This window comes from Ursus americanus, chromosome 35 (genome assembly GCF_024610735.1).
Source record: "Ursus americanus isolate L20-20 chromosome 35, mUrsAme1.1.p, whole genome shotgun sequence".
Taxonomy (NCBI): domain Eukaryota; kingdom Metazoa; phylum Chordata; class Mammalia; order Carnivora; family Ursidae; genus Ursus; species Ursus americanus.
In genome coordinates, this window is record NC_142161.1 from 8,662,069 (window position 1) to 8,687,418 (window position 25,350).

The 25,350-nt window shown below is 36.1% G+C and overlaps 1 long non-coding RNA gene across 8 annotated transcripts in view; it reads left to right on the forward strand.

Moving 5' to 3' along the window:
- LOC123795723 (uncharacterized) overlaps positions 1–25,350 on the forward strand; it is an 870,146-nt gene that overhangs the window by 674,999 nt on the left and 169,797 nt on the right. The window contains exon 8 of one of the 8 annotated variants that reach the window (XR_015722994.1): positions 4,932–5,005. The exons of the other annotated variants lie outside the window; for them this stretch is intronic. This is a non-coding gene — a long non-coding RNA (uncharacterized LOC123795723). The remainder of the gene's footprint in view (positions 1–4,931; positions 5,006–25,350) is intronic. 8 annotated transcript variants of the gene reach the window in all.

The window sequence follows — 25,350 nt, forward strand, 5'->3', positions numbered from 1 at the left end:
TCAGGCTCCACTTCTTTTTTTTTTTTTTTAAAGATTTTATTTATTTATTTGACAGAGATAGAAACAGCCGGAGAGAGAGGGAACACAAGCAGGGGGAGTGGGAGAGGAAGAAGCAGGCTCCTAGCGGAGGAGCCTGATGTGGGGCTCGATCCCATAATGGCGGGATCACGCCCTGAGCCGAAGGCAGACACTTAACCGCTATGCCACCCAGGCGCCCCCAGGCTCCACTTCTGATTCTAGTTCTCTTGCTGTTTTCTCCACATCTGCAGTTACTTCTCCCACTGAAGTCTTGAACCTCTCAAATTCACTTACGATGGTTGGAATTAACTTCTTCCAAGTTTCTGTTAATGATAATGTTTTGACTCCTTCCCATGAATTGTGAATGGTCTTAATGGCATCTGGAATGGTAAATCCCTTCCAGAAGGTTTTCCATTTACTTTGCCCAGATCTATCAGAGGAGTCACTATCTATGGCAACTATAGCCTTATGAAATATATTTATTAAATCATAAGACTTGAAAGTACAAATTACTCCTTGATCCATGGGCTACAGAATGAATGTTGTGTTAGCAGGCATGAAAACATTAATCTCATTGTACATCTCCATCAGATTTTTTGGGTGACCAGGTACATTGTGAATGAGCAGCAATTTTTTTATTTTTTAAAAGATTTTATTTATTTGAGAGAGAACACAAGTGGGGAGAGGGGCAAAGAGGGAGAAGCAGACTCCCCACCCCCAGCAGGGAGCCTGACATGGGCCTTGATCCCAGGACCCTGGGGATCATGACCTAAACTGAAGGCAAACGCCTAAATGACTAAGTCACCCAGGTGCCTCTGAGCAGCAATAGTTTAAAGGGAATCTTTTTTTTTTTTTTTTTTTTTTTAGCGTTATGACTCAATAGTGGACTTAAACTATTCTATAAACCATGTTGTAAACGGATGTGCTATCATCCAGGCTTCGTTGCTTTATTTATAGAGCCCTGGCAGAGTAGATTTAGCATAACTCTTAAGGGCCCTATTATTTTTGGAATGGTCAGTATTGGTTTCAACTTAGTCACCAGCTGCATTAGCCTCTAACCAGAGAGTCACCTGTCCTTTAAAGCTTTGAAGCTAGGCATTGATATCTCCTATCTATGAAAATCCTAGATGGTATCTTCTTGCAATAGAAGGCTGTTTTGTCTACACCAAATATTTGTTGTTTAGTGTAGTCACTTTCATTCGCTATCTGAGCTAGGTCTTCTGGGTAACTTCCTACAGCTTCGACATCGGCAATTGCTGCTGCTTCTTGCACTTTTATGTTATGGAGACAATGCCTTTCCTTAAACCTCATGAACCCACCTCTGCTAGCTTCAGGCTTGTCTTCGGCAGCTTCCTCACCTCTCTCAGCCTTCACAGAATTGAAGAGAGTGAGGGCCTTGCTCTGGATTAGGCTTTGGCTTAAGGAAATGTTGTGATTGGTTGATCTATCCAGACCACTAAAATGTTCACCATATCAGCAATAAAACTGTTGTACTTTCTTCTCATTTGTTTACTGGGGGAACATTTTTAATTTCCTTCAAGAATTTTTACTTTACATTCACAATTTGGCTGTTTGGTGCCAGCATCCGAACTTTTAGCCTCTTAGCTTTCAACATGTCTTCCTCACTAAGCTAAATCATTTCTAGCTTTTGATTTAAAGTGAGAGACGCGTAACTCTCTTCCTTTCACTTGAACACTTAGAAGGCACTATAGCGTTGTTAACTGGCCTAATTTTAAAATTGTATCTGAGGTAATGGGGAGGCTCATGGAAAGGGGGAGAGAGATGGAGAATGGTGGGTCAGTAGTCAGAACACACACAACATTGATCAATTAAGTTTGCGTCTTACGTGGGTGCGGTTTGCGGTACCTTCAAACAATGACAATAGTAATATCGCAGATCACTGATCGTAGATCCCCATAATAGTTATAATGATGATGAAGAACTCTGAAATACTATAAGAATTATCAAAATGTGACAGACATGAAGTGAGCAAATGCCATTGGAAAAATGGGTCCAATAGACTTGCTCAATACCGGGTTATCACAAACCTTCAATTTGTAAAAAAAAAAAAAAAAAAAAATGTATCTGTGAAGTGCAAAAAAGTGAGGCTCATTAAAACAGATTATATACCCATATCAATTTTTAAGTTATTCTTCATATAAATATCCTATTTCTTTACAATTAAACTTGTACTGCCGAAGGAAAAAATACCTCTTTTTGGGACATTTATACCAAAGAAGATAAAATGATATGAACAAAGAAAATGCATTCCAAAATGTGTCTATTATGAAATAATATAGAAAATGAAAACACTTAATGGCATATAGGAAACACGGATTTGGACTTACCTTTTACTTTATCTTCTAGCAGTCAAGTGGGTAATAAACACATTGTTTAAATATTTAAAACAATGTATTTTTTAAAACTTCATCCCCATTTTAGATCTAACAGAATTCTTGTTAGCATTTATATAATTCTATTTACATTTGGTTTATCCAAAAGATAAACGATAGAATGAAATCTTTAAACAAACTCCCTTGACGTCCATTCTCTAAATAATGGATATTTCACACGCATTTAAAAAGTTTGACATTATTAAATTTTTGTCTGTGAAACAGTGGTGACAGAGCAGTAAACATTTAGACAGCATAGGACCTCCTTTTTTTCTTTTTAAAGAGGGTTACAGAGACTGAACAAGAGTGTATTTCCTCACCATGGCTACTTTTAACAGAAGAACGTGTCCTATTCTGAGGTAGGTGAAACTCTTTTTTTTTTTTTTAAGCTTTTATTTATTTATTCGACAGAGATAGAGACAGCCAGCGAGAGAGGGAACACAAGCAGGGGGAGTGGGAGAGGAAGAAGCAGGCTCCCAGTGGAGGAGCCTGATGTGGGGCTTGATCTCAGAACGCCGGGATCACGCCCTGAGCCGAAGGCAGATGCTCAACCGCTGTGCCACCCAGGCATCCCAGGTGAAACTCTTTCTTAGATAAAAACAGAGCGTAGAGTCTTGGGTCCTGAGATTGAAAGCTCTGCATCGAAGTGCCGACTTTCTATTTAGACAACACTGAGATAACCCCAGAGGGAGGAAGATGAGGGATCATCCTCCTAATAAGGGTCAGTCCACACACATAAGAGATCCCTGCACTGGGACACCTGGGTGGTGCAGTCGTTAAGCGTCTGCCTTTGGCTCAGGGCTTGATCCCAGCGTTCTGGGATCGAGCCCCATGTCAGGTTCCTCTGCTAAGAGCCTGCTTTTTCCTCTCCCACGCCCCGTGCTGTGTTCCCTCTCTCACTGGCTGTCTCTCTCTGTCAAATAAATAAATAAAATCTTAAAAAAAAAGAGATCTCTGCACTGAGTGGTTATGTTATTGATAGTTGATCTTCAAGTTGAAAAATAACATGAAGATAATATTGACTAAAAATATCTGACTAAAATGATAGTGATGTAAACTTGATAGAATGTTTAACTTCTAGGCCCTACTTTTTCCTATTTGCCAAAAAGAAAGTGAAGAAAATCTGAGTTTATTAGCTCAGTGTAATTTCAAGTCAATTATGCACCCACAACATTTCAGTGATGAATTGAATAACCATCCACGTTCTCATAATACTCTTGACAGCCAAAATCCACCAAAAGAAAACCAACAAATTAGATAAGAAATTCTTGTGATATTGACAATAGAAAATTATAAAGTGACAATATGAATAATTAATAGGATACGGTCAATGACATATGCTTATTAATTCACTGTACTTCTAACATGAGCCAAGTATCCATGCTTTCAAGAGCAATGAAAACAGAAATAAGTTCTTAGTAGTCTGTAAGTACCCGTATTTCCGGCAGCTAAGGAAAAGGAAATTCTAAAATAGCATGGTGCACTGGCTGTTATACGCAACTAATGAATCATCAAACTTTACATCAAAAACCAGGGATGTACTGTATGGTGACTAACATAATATAATAAAAAAAATTATTATAAAAAAATAAATAGCTAGATAATTTATATATGTACCTGACTTCTTGTATAATCCAGGTGGGCACAATAAGGACTCTCTTAAATTCAAAACATGAATATTTACAAGATCTATGTATTTGTTACCAGTTCCTAGATAACCTTTCTAATTCTTATTTTGTTACCCGTGAGTTAACTCAAATTTTGACAAATGCTACAAACCAAATCCCTGGAAGTGGAGCAAAAGTGATTGGGTGATGACCAGTTTGGGGGTCATTAATTTTTAGTCTTATTTGCGGTTGTGCTGATAATTCTGTTTCTTTCACTGCTTTCTGCTTCCCATCCCATTCTGACTTCCCATTAATAGACTGGCAAACACCATTTAATGAATATTAAAGGTGCATTGATATCAATCTTGTTTATTCATCTGCTAACATATTTTTTGTCTTTTTAAATATAAATTGGAAAATAGTTCAAAGAAAAAATGTTTTTCGTTGAAAAAAGACTGAAAGGACAAAAGGGAATTATTATGCAAATTGCCCCTGGTATACTTGCATAAGTGATTAATATGGAATATTTCTTTTCATGTCAAAAGTGTACAGTAATAGTTTCTTACCTCCTATATTCTTTCTTCACATAGCATTAATTTAATTTTGGATCAACTGGTAAGGAACAGGAGACAGCTGGTTAGGCAAATTTTTGTAAATCCTGAAAGACTTTCTCCATCCATGCTTCGGAGGAATACTTGTACATCTGCTTATTTTCCTTTTTCAAGGCAAAAACTCAGGTGGATATTTCCTCTCCATTTACTATCATATCTAGAACAGATGTAAGTGTTTGAAATAATTGAGATGACTTATAAAAATGGTGGGTTACTGTTATTTTGCCATGGCAGGTATGTCATGGTAGCAGCGATGTTTGGTGAGGCTTTTTGAGTAAATTATTTTTTGCTTGTGATTCCAGGGGGAATATGAATAAAGAAAAAGAAAAGAAACCCTCAGAGATCTCCAAGGAACTGTGCCTGGTGTGCCAGACTAGTAACCCTTTGACCTTTACGTTGAATTCTATAAACCACCAATTATTGAGAAATCTTACTCACTTTTATATTATTTCCTAGGATTACAGTGGCACTGTTTCTGTAACATACGCTTACTCATGATACAAATATTTTCAGTATTCTTAAGACAGTAGAACATAATAATTGTCAGGATTATTGCCAAAAATATTTGTTGATAACTCATTTGCCGTTCACTTTCCATATGTAACAGGAGTTAAAATGAAGCTGTTGGTGTGAGCTCCAGAAATTGCATATTAATTTCCTCAGTGTGGTACCAGACTAAGGTGAAAATGTAAAAAGTCAGTGCTCAACTTGTTCTTGAAACACACACACACACACACACACACACACACACACACACACACTTAACTCTTAAACCTTTCATCCACACCGAAGTTGTACAGAGTGTGTAAAAGTGATAATTAGGAGGATTTTTGAATCAGAGTTTTGGAGTTGCTATGCTATGGTTCCCAAAAACAGGCATCCCCAAAGAGGGAGGGTGGAGTTTGCCTAGATCTCACCTAAAGCCTGTCAGAGGAGCTTCAACCTGACTTTTATCCCTGCTACGTGGGCATAGAGTGACCTATTATTTTATACTTTCTTGGGAAATTTTAGAGTCAGAAGAAGAAGTGGTTCAATGCTGATGGGCCAGCTTGAACACAAATGGCTGAATTGAGGACAGTCCAGCACACTGGATCTTGTCAGGGCAAGCAAGGCTTGAGTATTTCACAGGAAATATGGGAGAACCAGAAATAAGTTAGTGACTGTGTGGGGTCACTGTATGTTCTGCCTACGGGTTTTGGCTGGAAAGCAATTAGTCATCAACTGATAAAGGCTACAGGAGAGGAAATAGCAAATTAGCAAGTGACCAGATAGAACAGAAATTTATCCGTTCTGACTAATGGTGACATCACTGACCGGAAGATTCAACTTTGGATGCCTGCCAAGCCCATAACATGATGCTACATGCAAGGTCCTTACCAGGTATCAGTCTATTCAGAATGTTCCCTCCCCACCACTTTTCTTGCCCTCTAGTCCTGAAGCAGTCCAGGACAGCATCTTGAGAGTGAAGGAGGAGATGGGTGCAGAGGAAACAAGCCAGCCATATCCCCTTCCCTACTCAGGTTACCCATACATAGCCAGCTCAAGCAAGGAGAAATGTAACTTGAAATCCAGTTTGGAATATTGATTAATATTGGACTTGGTATTCTAATATCAGAATCGGTATATTATTTTGTAAATGAAAGGGACAGATGATTTATTATATACAAACAGCTGTTATCAACCTTAACTGCACCTTGGAAGTTTTTAAGAATCCACATACATGTAGGCCCTTTACCTCCAAATTTTGACTTGTTTCAGTAATGGGCCTGGGCGTCAGAGTTTTTAAGAGCTCTCTGTGTGACTTTAGTGTTGAGAACCACTGATTTAAAGAAACAGCAAAATCATGGGGTCTGTTAAGAGTTTTCATCCAGCAAAGCAGAAACAATGACCCCTGTAAACAGATTTAAGATTATAATGTGAGACAAAAACGAGATGCCTTGTAAAGGTACCACGTGAGCTGTGTTCTCTCAGGTTATTGCTCCACATTTATTATCCCCATTGTTTCCTGTACCAGCACCACGAGGAAGTGTTTAATACCTCCTCTGATGACACACTGATAGGAAATCTGAGTACAAAGACGAGGTCTGTGCTCTTTTTACCCAAGCATTGCTCCATCTCAGTACAAAAGTTAAACAGAAATAGTGTTTGGATTCAGAGAGAGAAAATTGAGAATAGGTTAAAAAAAAAAAATGTGAAGATTAAACTTGTGCTCTTTGCCTTCTTACCCAGAGATGTGGCTTCCTCTGTGTAACCTTATCTGTTAGAATGCCGCAGGTCAGAGTCTCTTTCATGTCTTCTGGTTTTCAGCAGCATCATTCCACCCTGCTTCTAGGTCTAACATAACTGCCTTCTTCACATGTGACTTGGGTCAAGGGAGTACCACTAGTAACATAAACCCTTATCTTCTATGAAAGCCGAATCAAAGAACAGCACGGAGTTCAGGCTACCAGTTTGCACCCACATTTACCATGACAACTTTAAATATGAATACAATTTCTGTCAGCTTAAATGAATAGCGAAGAGCTGTAGCCAGAGTTTACGGGCTGACTTTCTCCCTTTCTTTCTCAAATTGTCACTTACTAAAATGACACTACTTTTTTTTTTTTTCAAATATCTTATGAGAATAATTGTCATTAAGTAAAAAGTAAACTCAAGATTAACCTATTAGGTGGATGAAAGTGTAGGCATTATTCAGGGTGTGTTGTCTATTATATACAGCAACTGACTCGTTTGAAAGGATAAGAAAATACCATGCCACTTTTGGGAATTTCCTCTGATTTGAATTCAAATAAGCTTTTTCTTTTTTTCAGCTGTTATGCCACAACAGAATAAGGACTGTGTGGATCATTTGTGTTGGTACTGAGACCTGTGGTGTTCCCTAAATACAAACCCAGCCTGCAGGCTTCCATGTCTCTTCCCATATGGTCACTGCTGGGAGATGGTTCTCCATGAGTATTTTGACATTTCTGCACAGTGCAAGATTTCTGAGCAAAGAGCACTAAAAACAAGGTTAAAGGTGATTGAATGGCAGCCATGCCTTAGAAGTCAGAGATATGTATTGCTCCAAGAGATTTAGAGACTTGACCTTTCTCCTCCAGAACCATTTGCTCACATTCTAGGAGAGAGAACTTATTCTCTCCGAACAGGAAAAGATTTACTTATATTCCAGAATGAAGGTTTCTCTTTATTTCCTCTCCCTGGAAGGGAGAAGGGGCATGTGTGTCGGCTCCCCATGTACGCTCTGGGTGTCATCATTTCAGGGTTCCTTTGCAGTGGTGCAAGCCTACTGCCCACTCAGGCGAACATCTGGCCACGTTGTGCTGTCCTTGGGGAACTGGACCATAGGAACTGCTGCTAAAGTGTGTTGTGAGTAATTCTCAGCATACACTCGGATCCAGTCATTTCTCACTTCCCCACAGAATAGGAAAATCCATATATACACGCACACACATATAACACACATGCGTCCATATATATGTAGGAAAATGTTCCCCCCTTTTGAAACGTCCGCTTCTCATTCTTCAGCTTTTCTGCCTGGACAATCCTATTCTTCATCTAATCTGTTAGTGTCCCCTCTTGAGTGAAGTTATACCCGGGAATGGCAAGGTAGTTGTCACCGGTTCGTGTCGTAGCACTTTGTGAATATCTCCTCAAGTACTTATCACTCTGTATTATAATATTGGGTTGAGAATAAGTCTTTCCCTGTAGAATCACAGTCCTGAGAGGTAACAGCCGTCTTCTATTCATTGGCTCATTCTCAAAGCTAGCTCACTTCCTAGACTATAATAGGTGATTAAGAAACAATGAATAAATGCTAAATCAGAAGCCTTGCAGTCATTGGGTCACAAAAGATCATAATCTCTGCCATCTCTAGGTCGCTAATCAGTTTTTACAGGGATGAAATTTTATATGCCCTGAGCATGCTGGTGAGTAGATGCACCATAAGCAGGAGGCAATAGGTTTCTTCTGTATTCCTGATGGTGACAGATTGGCCAGTTGGTTCGTTGATTTCAGGGTGAAGATGTTACACTGGCTTTGTGAAAGAGGTACAGATTCTCCGTAGCTAACCTAATAGACCCTTGTTTTCACTCTAAAACCACCCTCTGAGCTCATTATCTAAACTCTAAACCAGACACTGATCCAGTATATATATTAGTAATGACTGAATTTTCTTGGTAAACTGTAATTAAATCATGCCTTGATGAAGCAGGGGACCACAACATGACTCTTCGCTAATAAGACAGGCTTCTTAATATTTTACCAAAGTTTAAACAGCAAAAATATAAGGTAAGTTCCCAATTTCTGAAAGAATGTATTTCTTCAAATACCTGCTGTTAATGTATAAAGCTCGTGTAGATTTTACATAGTGGTTTCCCCACAGCACCATAACATTTTTAGGTGAGAAGTTAATTTCACTCCCAATGCATTTTCTCTTTATGACCTGATTCCTACTTGAACCATGAGGTATGGATTAATTTGATTAATTAAGAAAGAGAGAAACAATCTTCGATGTGGTTAAGATCAGTGACAAAAGCGACTGATATAGTGGCTATTTTTTTTTTAATTCCATGAAAGAAGAGTATGCAGGCAAGAAATGGATACATGATAAAACAAAAATAAAGATTGCTTCAAAATCTTCAAACGTATTTTCAGGAGGGCGTTGACCATAGCATATTATTCAGTGCCGCCAATAGTTATTCAAAATATATGCAGTCCTCCCATATTTTCAGATATGAACCATAATACTCACTTTTTTCTGTGTAGGAAAAGGTGATCATAATACATTTACACAATTAAAATGTATAGAAAAGGAGAATTTTATAGATGAGTGATTATGGATTCCTACTTGGACCTTCTAATGTTGCTTGTTTGCAAACTTCCGTGTGCAGCTCAGTCGATATCACAGCATTTATTAGTCACCACATTCAGTTGGCAGAGTCTGAATTGGCCGTGACCACATTGCTTCCTCTAAAAAAGTAACACCAAATATCCTCATTCACTCTTCAATTTATAAAGCATTTTCTATTTTCCTATGACCAGCTTCTCCCTTACTATTCCAAGTTAGCCCTTTAGCTTAAATGTAAAAACAACTGATGTCCAGCTGTAATAATGAGGCTCAGTTTACTTTGTGACACTCTTTTCCCTAAAATCACACTTGTTTTTCAGAATAAATATGTGTATATATAAAGTGAATGCAAAATATTGATGTGCATATATATATGAATTTATACTTGGGTATGTGTACTTATACTTCTCTATCTATATGTAAAATGATAAGAATTAGAACTTGCCTATCTCATACCAAAATATGGTACTGATGGATCTTCGTTGCTCTTAGAGAGTTTGCATTATACCACTTTGCTTTTACAAAAGACCTACACTATTACTGTTTCTCTAAGCAAAAGAAATATGAAGAGGATTTTTGCTTTTATGAAAAGTGAGAACAAAAAAGCGTTCAGCATTTGTTTTTGCACTGAGCCATTATATAGACAGTGCACACCCCTAAGCAGAGAGAGGGACCCAGCCGAGCTCCTTCCCCAAGAACTACACTCAGCATGTCAGCATCAAGCTGCCACAGCTTTGAACTGTATCTGTGAGCATCTGTGCTTTCTCTCGATTTATTTTGTGCATTCATTAGCAAGATGTGTCCTAAGGTAACAGAGAAGCCTAAGAGAGGTTATTTTTTGGGTCTGGGAACACACGAATATTACCATATGAATTAATGGTAATTGCTTCTTTGCTTTAAGCCATTTCTGCTTACCAGAGTCTTCATACTTCTACTTTCAAGTAGTGGGGGAAACCTGTATTCTAAATGGTTGTGGAAGAAGAAATGATAGGTGGGAGTGGGGAAGAAAGGGAAAAAAAGTCTGAATTCACTTCAGTCACTTTGATTAAATGTTTTAAGTTTTCACTCTGCATTACAAATGAAACAGGTGAGGTCAACCAATGACATGTAACAGAACATCGCTGCTCTAAAGCATCATCCACTTTGAACCTTCATTTTCATGTTATAATTTTCCTTCCTTTTCATTGTGAGCTCTTATAGAAAATGACTTCTAATACATGCAGCACTTTGGCTATTCTAGAGATGCCTGCTATTAGACATTATAGGTCCAGCTATTCTGCATTTTCTCTTCCCTGACTTTGCTTTAATGATCGAGCATTGTGAAGAAGTGAGCACATGTCTGTATGTTTCAGGGGAATATATTGGAATTGTTCAAAGCTACTGTGTATGGCAAGTAAGCTTGTAATAGATGAGTGATGTTTCTCAGTGCAATTTGGAAAGACTCAGTGGCTGATAGAGAAAGGGCTTAGAGAGACTTTTCTGTCACGCAGGAATAGAGGGGTTTTACCTTTGTCCTGTTATCCAGCTGCCCAGAGAGTAGATAACAGTGGTCAGAGATAGCCCTATTATCCAAATTGAAGCAATAGTGGCCTGTTCATCTGCTATTCCCAGCACACAGAAGGCCCTTTTATTTGCCTCTCTAATTCTCCATCTTCCTCCCCAGGATTATCAAAAGAATTGCTCCTTATAATATACACACATTACCATTCTACACCAGTCAATTCTCCGCAGTTATAAATGCATACAAAGTCTCTTGTTACTGCGTGAGCTATACAACAAACTAGAAAATACCTCTAAATTTTGTGTAATTGCCTTTTAAGGATATTCAGTTCTCTATAGCCTGGCAATTCCGAATTTGGATATTCTTTTCATCATGGTATCTGTTTTGTTCTCCGACACCATTTCTTCCCCCTGCCCTTCAAGAAATAGCATTATTTTAAAATGTAATAGATCAATATATCAAAATGAGTTATTTCTGTACTTCAAATGCTATATCTGGTCTGTATTTAAATCTTAATTCAACAGTTGATTTACCTGAACATTCAAGTTCATTAGAATAGAAGTTTAACTTGCTACGGATGAAAATTAACTATTGTTTCAACTCTTCCCTCTTTTTATTAAAATAATAACATTTTTAGAAGTGAGAGTTACCTAGATCCACAGCCTGAGTTACTGAGACTATGAGAGTGCCACAGAGAGAAATAAGCTGTTTACGAGGGAACGATGATTGATTTGAATAAATCAATGGCATACAGACACTATATTGATTATCTTATACCAAGAGGTCTTATTATATTATTTAATATGTTATTAAGTATATCTTAAGTATTATCTTGTTAATTCTAACAGCTTGGGCATAGTTCTTTTGGAATGATCTGCATATGACAATCATAACATCCTTGAATACAGTGATATAGTTTACTTCTTTCTTCCGAAATTTTAACATTTCATTTATTTTGTCTCCAGGAAAATGTTGACTAGAAAATGAATAGCGAACAATCTTTTCTTATTCTAGACTCCAAGGGGGAAAGCCTTTGGTATTTCACCACTAAGATTAGTGCTTAGCTCCTTTTTAAAAATTTTTTTTAACTTTTATTTATTTATTTTGAGATATCTTTATCAGGTTAAGTAAGTCCCTCTATTCTAAGATTGCTGAGAGGGTTTTGTTGTTGTTGCTTGAGTCACAAAAAGAAATTTAATTATCTCAAATGCTTCTGCTCGCCAGAAACTATGACTTATCTCCTTTTTTCTATTAATATGTTGAATTGCAAATGTTTAATTTTCAAACGTTATACATCTCCTTTCCTAAGATAAATCTCACTTTGTCATGATACATTTTTTAACATAACTAGATTTAATTTGGTAGTATTTCATTTAAGATTTTTTATGTTGCTTACAGAGATATTTTAATTTTTCTTTCTTGCATTGCTTTTGTCAGGTTGAGGCACTAGATTATGTCGACTTCATAAAATGAGTGAGGATATTTTCACTCCATTTCAATTTTCAGAAAAAAATGTGTTTGGAATTGATATTAATATTTCATTAAATATTTGGAAAAATTAACAGTAAAGTAATCTGGTCAGGGATGGAGATTTTGTGGTACAGTTTGAATTAAGGATAACATTTGATGTATTTATGACTATTCAGATTTTCTATTTCTTCTGCCAGTTTTATTAATTTCCTTTTTTAAGTAATTTGTCCATTTCATCTACATTGTAAAATATATTTACAATTTTTTTCATAATACCTTCTTATTTTGTTTTATATTTATATTATGTTTGTAGGTTGTCACTTTTTAAAAATTCCAATATGGGAATTTGTAATTTTTATTTGTTTGATGAGTCTGGCTAGAGGTGTGTTAAATTTACTAATCTTTCCAAAGAACAAACTCTTAAATACCTTGAGTTTCTTAATTGTATACACACTTCTTATTTGACTAATACTGATTTATACTTTTATATCTCTTACTTTCTTCCTTCTACTTACTTTAGACACATTGTAAATTTACAAACAAATAAAATGGGAGATTTATTTTTAATTGCATGATGGTTAGAGAACAAACTTGTATGATTCACTTGTTTTGAAATTTACTGAAGTTAGCTTTATGGGTCAGCATGTGGTTTACTTTGTATACTTGAAAAGAATACGTCTCCTTCAGATGTAGAATATGATGTGTTATAAGTGGCTCATACTTCAATTTCGTTGATTGGATTTTTCAAATTCTTAAGTTACTTTAAGAATTGTTTGCAAGTATCAAAAAGTTTCTACGCCACCTTTTTAATTATTTACTTTTGAACATACAATATTTTAAATACATTTAGAATGTTATATTTTCCTACTGAGTTAGCATGTTGTAATTGTGAAATGTACCTCTTAAACATTAGTAATTTTTTTTTTTAAGATATTACTTATTTGAGAGAAAGAGAGCATGAACAGGGGGAGCAGCAGAGGGAGAGGGAGAAGCAGACCCCCTGCTGAGCAGGGATCCTGATGCAGTGCTTGGTGCTTGATCCCAGGCCCCGAGATGATGAACTGAGCTGAAGTCAGATGTTTAACCAACTTGAGCCACCCAGGCATCCCTCATTAGTAATTCTTCTTAAATCCACTTTTTCTAAGGAAGGGGAAGTTTGTACTGAGACAAATTGCTTCATTAGAGTGATGAATAGAAATTGAATGTATACATTCATATCTCTTACAAGTTTCTTAAACATTTCTGATTGATACACTTTTACTTTATCAAAGTTTTTATTATATCTAACTTATGTAATTGAAATATTCTTTTAATATTTGACTTTGGAATCAGTTTAGGCCCCCTTGATAAATTCTTCATGTAGATGTACAATAATATTTCTTAAAAAAAAAAAAAAATCTTACCACTTTGCTTCCCTATTTAAAAACCATCTTTGAAGTCCTTTATCCTTGAAATAAAATCAAAACCTACAGCAGAATTTACAGGACTTTCAGTGTTTAGCTATTCTGCTTAACTTTTTTTTGACATTTTTATTTAAATTCTAGTTAGTTAACCTATAGTGTAATACTGGTTTCAGGAGCAGAATTTTGTGATTCATCCCCTACATATAATACCCAGTGCTCATCCTCCTTAATACCTGTCACCCATTTAGCCCATCCCCCTGCCCACCTCCCCTCCATCAATCCCATTTGTTCTCTTAAGAGTCTCTATGTTTTTTTCTCAATCTCTCTCTTTCTCTCATTCTCTCTTTTTCCATTCCCCTATGCTCATGTGTTTCGTGTCTTAAATTCCGCATGAGTGAAATTGTATGGTATTTATCTTTTCTCTGACTTATTTCTCTTAGCACAATACACTCACTCCATCCACATGATTGCACGTGGCAAGATCTCATTCTTTTGGATGGTTTCTTTATCCATTCATCGGTCGATAGACCTGTGGGCTCTTTCCATAATTATGTTATTGTTGATAATGTTGCTATAAGCACTGGCTTCTGCTTAACTTTTTAAACTCCTCTCCTTCCACTACCCTATTTTAGTACCTCACTCCATTCACAGCAAATGAAATGCATCATGATCCAAGAGGTCTCCAAATAGTCACATGCAATACACAGTAGGACTTACAATATCCTTCCTACACCAGCCACTCCAATCTGCTTGGTGTTACTTTCTATTTCCTACAGTGCTTAAATATCAACTTTAAATTTCTTGACTCTTCCCCATATCTAGCTCCCACTCCTCTCTAATCAAGTTGACAACTTTTTCTCTCTTCTCTACATAGCACCTTATCCATACTTCTGATACAACACTTAAAATAATACACAACAATTGTTTATTTGCATATCTGCATTTCTAATGAAACCAAGCCACTCAGGGAAAAGCTTACTTATAATTAGTTTGATATTAGAATATCAAAAATTGAAATTGAGAACAGATTCTGAGACTCTATAAATATTTTTTAAACAAAGTAAGGGAGAGCCCCCAATTTATTTTACCAATATGTTGCTAAAATGGTTAGACAAAAATGTATACTTCTCAAAGTGATAGACATTTAAGATACAAGTAGATTTGACTCAATGGCTCTACCATTAGGTAGCAATGTAACATTGACTTAGTTACTTCCCTTTTCGTAATCTCTGTTATGGACTGAATTGCATGCCCCCCAAAATTCATCTGTTGAAGTTCTAAACCCTACTACCTCAGAATGTGACAATCATGGGAGAGAGTGTCTTTAAAAAGATAATTAAGGTTAAATAAGATCATTGGATGGGCCTTAACCCAAAAAGCCTGATTTCCTTATAAGAGGAGATAAGGACACAGACATGCACAGAGGAAAGACCATGTGAGGACTGAGGGAGGAAACAGCCATCTTCAGTAAGGAAAAAGGCTTCAGAATGAAACCAATTCTGCTGGCACCTTGGTGTTGGCTTCTAAACTATAGAACTGTGAGGAAATGGATTTCTGCTGTTCAAGCCACTCTGGTGTATTTGTTATGGCAACATTAGCAAACTAATACAGTGTCCTATGAATTTCATGATGGTTGCCTGAAAAAGAAGTTACAATTTTTGTGAAGTTCTAGTATATAGTATTTTATTCAATAAGGTAAGTAAGAAGTGTTCTGAATTTTATATTAGTTTTTTAATTGTTTTTAACTCCTCTATCATTTTTTAAATTTTTTATTTTAATTCCAATATAGTTAACATACAGTGTTATATTAGTTTCAGGTATACAATATAGTGATTCAGCAATTCTATACATCATTAATCAGTGCTCATCATGATGAGTGTACTCTTGATCCCCTTCACCTATTTTACCAATCCTTCCACCCCCCCATATGCTTTATTTTAAACAAGTACCCTCAGTTACTTTTTTTCAACAAGAACATTTTTTTTTCCTTGAAACATACTTCAGAATATATAGTTCTAAAAGATATATATAAAGCATTCCATACAAAAAACACAGAAGACACATTTTCTTCAAATACACACAGAAAAATCCACTGGTTAAATCACATAAAAAGAGACATAAAAAATATTACAAATTTAGGAAGCCTGCAATCATACCGAGTATATTTTCCAACCACGATGGTACAAAACTAAAGATCAACAATAAAACAAAGCTGGAAAATCTACAATATAAATATTAAATATTTCATATGTAAATATTAACACAGTACTGCACAAGCACTGGGCCAAATAAGAAATCAAACAGCAAATCAAAATATGTCTCAAAACAAAAGTAAAAGACACAATATTCCAAAGCCTATAGGATGCAGCAAAAGCAGAGTGAAATTTATGCTATAAATGCTTGTGTTAAAAAAAAAAAAAAAGTTCAAATAAACATTACACCACAAGGAACTAGAAAAAGAAACTGAGCTGAAATTCAGTAGAGGAAGAAAATAACAAAGAAAAATGAGAAATAAAATAGAGACCACAAAAACAGTAACATAGCATTGAAAGTAATGGCCAGTTTTTACAAAAATATAAACAAAATTGGCAGTTCTTTAGTTGCATTAAGAAAGAGGATCAAAAACCAAAATGAGAAATGAAAGAGAAAATAATACAATGGTAACCATAGAAATACATAGTGTGATAACAGATTACTGTAAATAATTATATACTATAAGTCAGATAACTTAGAAAAAAAAGTTCCTGAAAAACACATAAGTTACCAAGATCAAATCATGAATCTTGATTCCAAGAATTAGGAAATCTTCTTAGACCAAAAACAAGAACGAAAATTGAAATAGAAATAAAAAAATATCCCAGCACAGAAAAGCGCAAGACCACATGGTTTCATTGTTTAATTCTACCAAACATTTTTAAAAAGTAAGGGCAATCTTTATCAAATTCTTACAAATAGTGGAATAGAGGGAACATATTCAAAATTATTCCATGAGGCCAGTATGACCCTGACAGCAAAGCAGGATAAAAAGAGCACAAGAACAAAAAAGTCTAGTTTGCTCAATATAAGTATTGCTATTCTGATTTTATTTGGTCATCCATTTGCATGAGAAATGTTTCTTCACCCCCTCACTTTCAATATGTAGGACATGTCTTTAGGTCTAAAATGAGTCTCTTGTAGGTGGCAAGTGGATAATAGATATGTCTTATTATTTTTTTTTAATCCATTCTGACACCCTGTGTCTTTTGACTGGAGCATTTAGTCCATGTACATTCAAAGTAATTACTGATAGATATGTTTTGTCATTTTATTTTTACTTTTTTGTCATTTGTTTCTGGAGATTTTTATCTGATTCTTTGTCACTTTAGGTCTGCCCTTTGCAATCAAGGAGTCCCCTTTAATATTTCTTACAGGGCTAGGTTAGTGGTCATGAACTCCTCTAGTTTATGTCTGGGAGACTGCCTCCTGTTCTGAAAGATAGTCTTGTTGGATAGAATATTTTTGGCAGTGGATTTTCCCCTTCAACATGGAGAATATATGATGCCATTCTCTTCTGACTTGCTAAGTTCTTTTCTTTTTAAAGATTTTATTTATTGGAGAGAGAGTGAGAGTGGGAGAGCAGCAGAGGAAGATTGAGAGAGAGAAGCAGGTTCCACTCTGAGCAGGGAGCCTGATGTAGGGCTCGATCCTAGGACCCTGGGATCATGAACTGCGCCAAAGGCAGACACTTAATTGACAGCCACCCAGACTACCCAATGGCTTGATAAGTTTCTCTTGAGAAATCTCCAGCTAGCTTTATGGGTTTTCCCTTGTAAGTCAAGGACTTCTTTTGTCTTGATGCTTTTAAGATTTTTTTTCTTTATCAATATATTTTGCAAGTTTAATTATAATAAGTTTTGGTTTGGGTCTACTTTGGTTAATTTTGATGGGAGTTTTCTGTGCCGCCAGGTCTGGATGTCTGTTTCCTTTCCTAGATTAAGGAAGTTTTCTGCTATTGTTTCTTCAAATGAATGTTCTGCCCCCTTTTCTCTCTCTTCTTCTGGGACTCCTATGATATGAATGTTATTACATTTGATAGAGTCACCACGTTCCCTAAGCATAAACACAGAACCACCTGAGGGAAGCAGCATAGCACCAACACTGGCTGCCTAACTTGCTTACACAACCCCCCCCCCCCTGCTCTGGTGGCACTGTCCTTCTCTGTCAAGCTTGCCTCAGTCTCACCGTGGCGGGCCCTTCCCCCAGAAGACCAGCACAAATCCCTCTCCCCACCAGAGAGTTCTGCAGGGGAGAACTCAGGGTCTGGTGGAGTTGGTGTCAGGTCCCTTTCACCAGCAGACCAGAGAACATCTAGTTAAAAGTTGTCACATTCAGGCCACAGACCAAACATTGCCCATAGTAGGCAAGGACAGCCTCTGCAGACAACTGGACTGAAGGATAGAGCAGCCAAAACACAACAGCAGAGCACGCACAGCACGCACCAGAGCACTCCTTGAAGCACCAGAACCCGGGCGCTCCATGACCTCTTCTTCATAAAGCCAGTAGTACTTTCAGGAGCAGAAGATATAACTGGCTTTTCTAACATGAGAAGGCAGAGACTTGGACAAAACGCCAAAAGGGAGGAAATTATCCAGGTTGAAAGAACAAGATAAGGGCATGGCCAGAGATCTAAGTGAAACAGATAGAGATGGAGAATTTAAAGCAACAATCATAAGGATACTCACTGGGCTTGAGAAAAGAAGATATCAGGGAGAGCCTTATCACAGAGATAAAAGTGTTAAAAAGAATCAATTAGATGAAGAATGAAATAACTGAGATTAGACACAGGTTCCATGCAATGAATAGCAGGCTGGAAAAGCATAGGAATGAATTAGTGACCTAGAAGGTAAAATAATGGAAAATAATGAAGCTAAACAAAAGAGAGAAGGCTTATGCAACATGAGAAAAAACTTCTTTATCATTTTTAAATAAACATTTTATTTTAGAACCATTTTAGATTTACAGGATTATTGTGAAGATAGAGAATTCCAGTATACTCTATACTTAGTTTTTCCCTGTTATTAACATCTTAGATTCATATAGTTTTTGACAAAATTAGTGAAACAATATTAATGCATTATTACAAATTAAAGTCCACTTTTTAGGCGAGCCTTGGTGGCTGAGGCAGCTAAGCATCCAACTCTTGATTTCGGCTCAGGTCATGATCTCAGGATTGTGAGATTGAGTCCTTCATCAGGCTCCATGCTGGTGTGGAGCCTGCTTAAGATTCTCTCTCTCTCCCTCTTGCTGCCCTTCCCCCATTTCTTAAAAAAAAAATACACTTTTTAATACACCTAAAAAAAATTTTTTTTTAAAGATTTTTTATTTATTTGACAGAGATAGAAAGCCAGCGAGAGAGGGAACACAAACAGGGGGAGTGGGAGAAGAAGAAGCAGGCTCCCAGCGGAGGGGCCCGATGTGGGACTCAATCCCACAACACCGGGATCATGCCCTGAGCTGAAGGCAGATGCCTAACGACTGCGCTACCTGGGCGCCCCAATATACCTGAAATTTTTTATCGTATACCTGTTATTTTATATTTATAATGTTTGAGTTAAAAGGCTTTTAGAGATGGTACTTCAACCTGTTTTCTGACCAACAATAAATCAGCAGTAGACAAAGATAAAATAATTTTTTAAAAGATTTATTCATTATTTGAGAGAGAAGGAGTGTGTGAGTGTGGGTGGGGGAGCGGCAAGGGGGAGAGAGAGAGAGGGAGAGAGAGACTCAACCAGACTCCTTGCTGAGTACAGAGCTCTATGCGGGGCTTGAGCTCATGACCCTGAGATCATGACCTGAGTCAAAACCAAGAGTCTAGGGCTCCTTAAATGACTGCTCTTTCCTTTGAACAATTTATTGATGAATTAACTCAATGTAAAATTCCCACTGTTACCTAAACATCTCTCTCAAATTTCTTTAATTGTAAAATTTGACTAGTATTTTTTTTTGCCTCTTTCCTTTGAAAAGCTGAACCATCTTCCATATGCTTCTCTACAGAAGGCATTCATCACTCTTCTCACCACGCCATTCTCCAGTTTTCCATCATGTTCCACACTAAATGAAGAAAACCAAAACTCCAGTAGTAGACTAAAATTTGGCTCCTTCTTTCTGAGCTTTTGAGTCTTGTAGCTTTTTCTGTCTCTTACAACTGCTTTCTCTTACCAGCCTTCTACCTTCCATTCCTCATTGTCATCACTATTCTCTGGGATTCTCTTGCCCCGGTTCAATTTCAATGTTAACATTAAGTGACAGATTGTTACCAGAATCATTAGCAGCAGCAGCAGCTTTTTCTCAGTACATCACAGTCTAACACATACTTTTCTGATGGTTTGCCTTCTATCAGACTTTTAAGTGTAGCATATATTTTTGTGCAGTAGCCTTCTGAAATTTTAGAAATAGAACATTTATGCAATTCTAGATTAGGAATAACTACATTGTGCCATCCATCTTCAATATTATCCATGGTGTTTTTCTTTCCTTACAGATAATTTATTTACTTTATAAGTGGGGTTGTATTAATATAAAGAAGAAAGAAGAAAGTGGAAACTAATTAATTTAGATTGGTGATTAATTTAGACTGGTGATCTAAATTAGTTTCCACTTTCTTCTTCGTAGCAATTCTGCTATGTCAATAGAATATAATGATTCTGTTATATAAATATTATCTATTTATACATATAAAATGTTACATGTTACATATAAATAAAATTTAAAAATATAAATATAAATATTAAAAAAATTATATATTCATTCCCCTCCCCATGTATTTCCAGGTTCCATTTGCAAGCAGCTATTAGAATTGAGACCTGGAATCTTTATTTAGAAAAAGGTCCTCAAATGATTTAATGAGAGCTGTGTTTGTTAAGCACTAGTTTAGGGGTAACTATTGTAATTCCAGTGTCAAATAGTCACCTCAACCATGCCGTTATCTACAGAGTATTGATATTCCAGGACCCACTCAAGATCTCTGAGAAGATTTTTTTCCCCCCGCAGTTACCTCTGGTCCCAATGTCTACCTTTCTCTGAAGTAATTCAGTTTAGGGAGGTATCTCATCATCTCACATGTGTGGCTATTATTCCTCACTACATAAACACAGATGTGGAATGAAACCCTTTTCCTTCTTTTATAAACACATGCACACACATAAACATATACACACAGAAGACATTTGTGTATTAAATTTTATTGATACCTATGTAATAAAAATTACAGCAAACAAATAATTTAAAGATAAATATTTAACAATTTTCTTAAAGAAGAAAGCGTTACTTTCCCTCACCTATTTTGTAGTCTGAGCTCTGATTTCCTGCCAATTATTAGTCACCTTTTCAGTCTTCTGTCAGTCTTTTCAGTCATCCTTTCCATAAAGAAAAAAAATCTTGTTTTATTTTTTGTGAAAATATGATGCTTCTTAAATATGTGTCCTATAAAACATCTACCCTCAGATGATATTTCAGGTCAAGTGTGCGGCTTACTAGAGAACCAGTACCACGATAGCTGTGAATGAGCTTATTAGTTTTGCATGTCAAATACCTTTACGAACACACTCTATTTTTTAATTTTTTATTTAAATTCCACTTAACATACAGTGCAATATTAGTTTCAGGTGTACATATAGTGATTCAACACTTGCATACATCACCCAGTGCTCATCACAACAAATGCATTCCTTAATCCCCATCACCTATTTCACCCATCCTCCCACCCACCTCCCCTCTGGTAACCATCAGTTTGTTCTCTGTGGTTAAGAGACGGCTTCCTGGTTGCGCCTCTCTTTTTCCCCACTTTTCTCATTTGTTTTATTTTTAAATTCCACATATGAGTAAAATCATGGTTTTTGTCTTTCTCTGACTGACTTATTTAGCTTATCGTTATACTCCCTAGTTCCAGCTATGTCATTACAAATGGCCAGAGTGATTTCTTTTTTTATGGTGGATTAATATCCCCTGTGTATGTGTGTATGTATATACCTATACACACATACCACATCTTTTTTATCAATTCATCGATAGACGGGCACTTGTTTTGTTTCCATAATTTGGCTATTGTAGAAAATGCTGCTATAAACGTTGGGGTGCATGTATCCCTTTGATTTGGAATTTTTGTATTCTTTGGGTAAATACCTAGTAGTGCAATTGCTGAGTCAGAGGGTAGTTCTATTTTTAATTTTTTGAGGAACCTCCATACCGTTTTCCAGAGTGGCTGCACCAGTTTTCATTCCTACCAACAGTGCAAGCGGTTTCCCCTTTCTCCACATCCTCACCACTACCTGTTGTTTCTTATGTTCTTGATTTTACCCATTCTGACAGGTGTGAGGGTGATAGCTCATTGTAGTTTTGATTTGCATTTCTCTGATGATGAGTGATGTTGAGGATCTTTTCATGTGTCTGTTGGCCACCTGGATATCTTCTTTGGAAAAATGCTTATTGTGGCTCCTGCCCATTTTAATTGGATTATTTATTTTCAGGGTGTAACTTTTTATAAGTTCTTTATATATTTATCAGATAATGCATTTGTAAATATCTTCTCCCACTCAGTAGGATGTCTTTTAATTTTGTTAATTGCTTCCTTCACTGTGCAGAAGTTGTTTATTTTGATGAAGTCCCAATATTTTATTTTTGCTTTTGTTTCCCTTGCCTCAGGAGACCTATCTAGAAAGAAGTTGCTATGGCTGATGTCAAAGAAGTTACTGCCTATGTTCTCTTCCAGGATTTTTATGGTTTCAGGTCTCACATTTAGGTCTTTAATACATTTTGTATTCATTTTTGTGTAGAGAAAGTTGTCCAGTTTCATTCTTTTGCATGTTACTGTCCAGTTTTTGCAACACTATTTGTTACAGAGACTATCTTTTCCCCATTGGATATTCTTTCCTTCTTTTTTGAAGATTAATTGACCATATAATTGTGGGTCCATTTCTGGGTTTTCTATTCTCTTCCATTGATATATATGTCTTTTTGTACCATACTGCTTTGATTACTACAACTTTGTAATATAACTTGAAGTCCAGAATTGTGATGCCTCCAGCTTTGCTTGCCTCTTTCAAAATCGCTTTGGCTTTTCAAGGTCTTTTATGGTTCTACACATTTTAGGATTATTTGTTCTGGTTGTGTGAAAAATGCTGTTCCCTCTAAACCTAATTTGTTGAGTTTTTTTTTTTTTTTAATCATGAATCAGTGTTGTACTTTGTCAAAATTTTTTTCTGAATCTATTGAAATGATCATCTGGTTTTTATCCTTTTCTTTTATTAAGTGATGTATCGCATTGGTTGATTTATGAATATTGAACCACCCTTGCAACCCAGGAATAAATTCCACTTGATTGTGGTGAATGATTTTTCCTAATATACTATTCTTATTTTCTTAATATACTATTAATATAATATAACATTAATATACTATTGGATTTGATAGGCTAGAATTTTTGCATCTATGTTCATCAGAGATACTGGCCAATAGTTCTCTAATTTTGGTATCAGAGTAATGCCGGCCTCATAGAATGAAATGAGTGGCTTTCCTTCCTATTCCTTTTTTTGTAATAGTTTGAGAAGAATATGTATTAACTCTTCTTTAAATGCTAGGTAGAAGTCACCTGTGAAGCTGTCTGGTCCTGGACTTTTGTTTGTTGGGTGTTTTCTGATGACCAATTCAATTTCATTGCTCATTATCAGTCTGTTAAAATTTCCTATTTCTTCCCATTTCAGTTTTGGTAATTTATATGCTTCTAGGAATTTATCCATTTCTTCTAGGTTGTCCAATTCATTGACATATAGATTTTCATAATATTCTCTTATGAGTGAGTTTATTTCTGTGGTGTTGGTTGTGATATCTCCTTCCTCATTTGTGATCTTATTTATTTGGCTCCTTTCTTTTTGATAAGTCTGGTGAGAGGTTTATCAATTTTATTCATTTTTTCAAAGAACGATCTCCTGGTTTCATCACTCTATTGTTTGTTTAGTTCCTAGATCATTCCTTTCTGCTCTAATCTTTATTTTTTCCACCTTTCTGCTGGCTTTAGGCTTTATATGTTCTTTTTCTAGCTCCTTTAGGTGTAAGGTTAGGTTGTTTGAGATTTTTCTTGCTTTTGATGTAGGCCTGTTTTGCTAAATACCTACCTCTTAGGACCACTTTTGCTGCATCCCAAAGGTTTTAGACTGTTGTGTTTTCATTTTCATGTTTTTCCTATATATTTTTTTATTTTGTTTTTGAATTCCTGGTTGACTAATTCATTGTTCAGTAACTTTTTATTTAACCTCCATGTATTTGTGGTTTTTCCAGATTTTTTCTTGTGGTTGACTTCTAGTTTCATGGCATTTTGGTCAGAAAAGGTGCATGGTATGACTTCGATCTTCTTGTATTTGTTGAGGCCTATTTTGTGGCCTAATATGTGATCTATTCTGGAGAATGTTCCATGTGCACTTGAGAAGAATGTGCATTCTGCTATTTTAGAATGGAATGTTGTGAATATATCTGTTAAGTTCATCTGATCCATTGTGTCACCAAAAACCATTGTTTCATTGTTGATTTCCTGTTTAGATGATCTGTCCATTGATGTAAGTGGGATGTTAAAGTCCCTGCTATTATTGTATTATTAACAATTAGTTCCTTTATGCTTGTTTTTAGCTGTTTTATGTGTTTCGATGCTCCCATGTTGGGTGCATAAATATTTACAATTATATCTTCTTGTTAGGTTGTCCCCCTTATTATTATATAATGTCCTTCTTGGTCTCTTGTTATAGTCTTTTTAACCTACAGTTTGTCTAATACAAGCATTACTACCACCTTTCTTTCGGCATTCACTTACATGAAAAATATTTCTCCACCCCCTCATGTTCAATGTGCAGGTGTCTTTCAGTCTGAAATGAGTCTCTTGTAGGCAGCATACAGATGGGTCTTGATTTTTTTATCTACTGTGTCATCTGTATCTTGTGATTGGAGCATTTAGTCCATTTACTTAAATGTACTCATTGATAGATATGTACTTATTGCCATTTTATTACTTGTTTTGTAGTTGTTTCTGGAGATTTTCTCTGATCCTGTCTGGTCTTTTTCATGTTTTGCTGATTTTCTTAAGTGATTTATTCAGATTTTTTTCTTTATTCCTTGTTTATTAGTGGATTTTTAAAAGTTTTTATCTAAATTCCAATTAGTTAACATCCAGTGTTCTATTAGTGGTTTTTGACATATGGTTACCATTAGGTTTTTGTATAACCTCTTCTGCATATAGGAGTATATATGAAGTTGTTGTTCATTGAAGTTTGAACCCATTCTTTTTTTCCTCTCTTCCCCACATTTTAGGCATATGTTATTATATCATTTTTTGTGAATTCTTTGATTTTTTACAGAAATAGGCATATTTACTGTTTTTTTGTTTCCTACTTTTATACTGTCACTTTGGTTCCTCCTTTCCTCTCAAAGAGTTCCTGCATGGCTGGTTTAGTGGTCCTGAACTCCTTTAGTTTTTATTT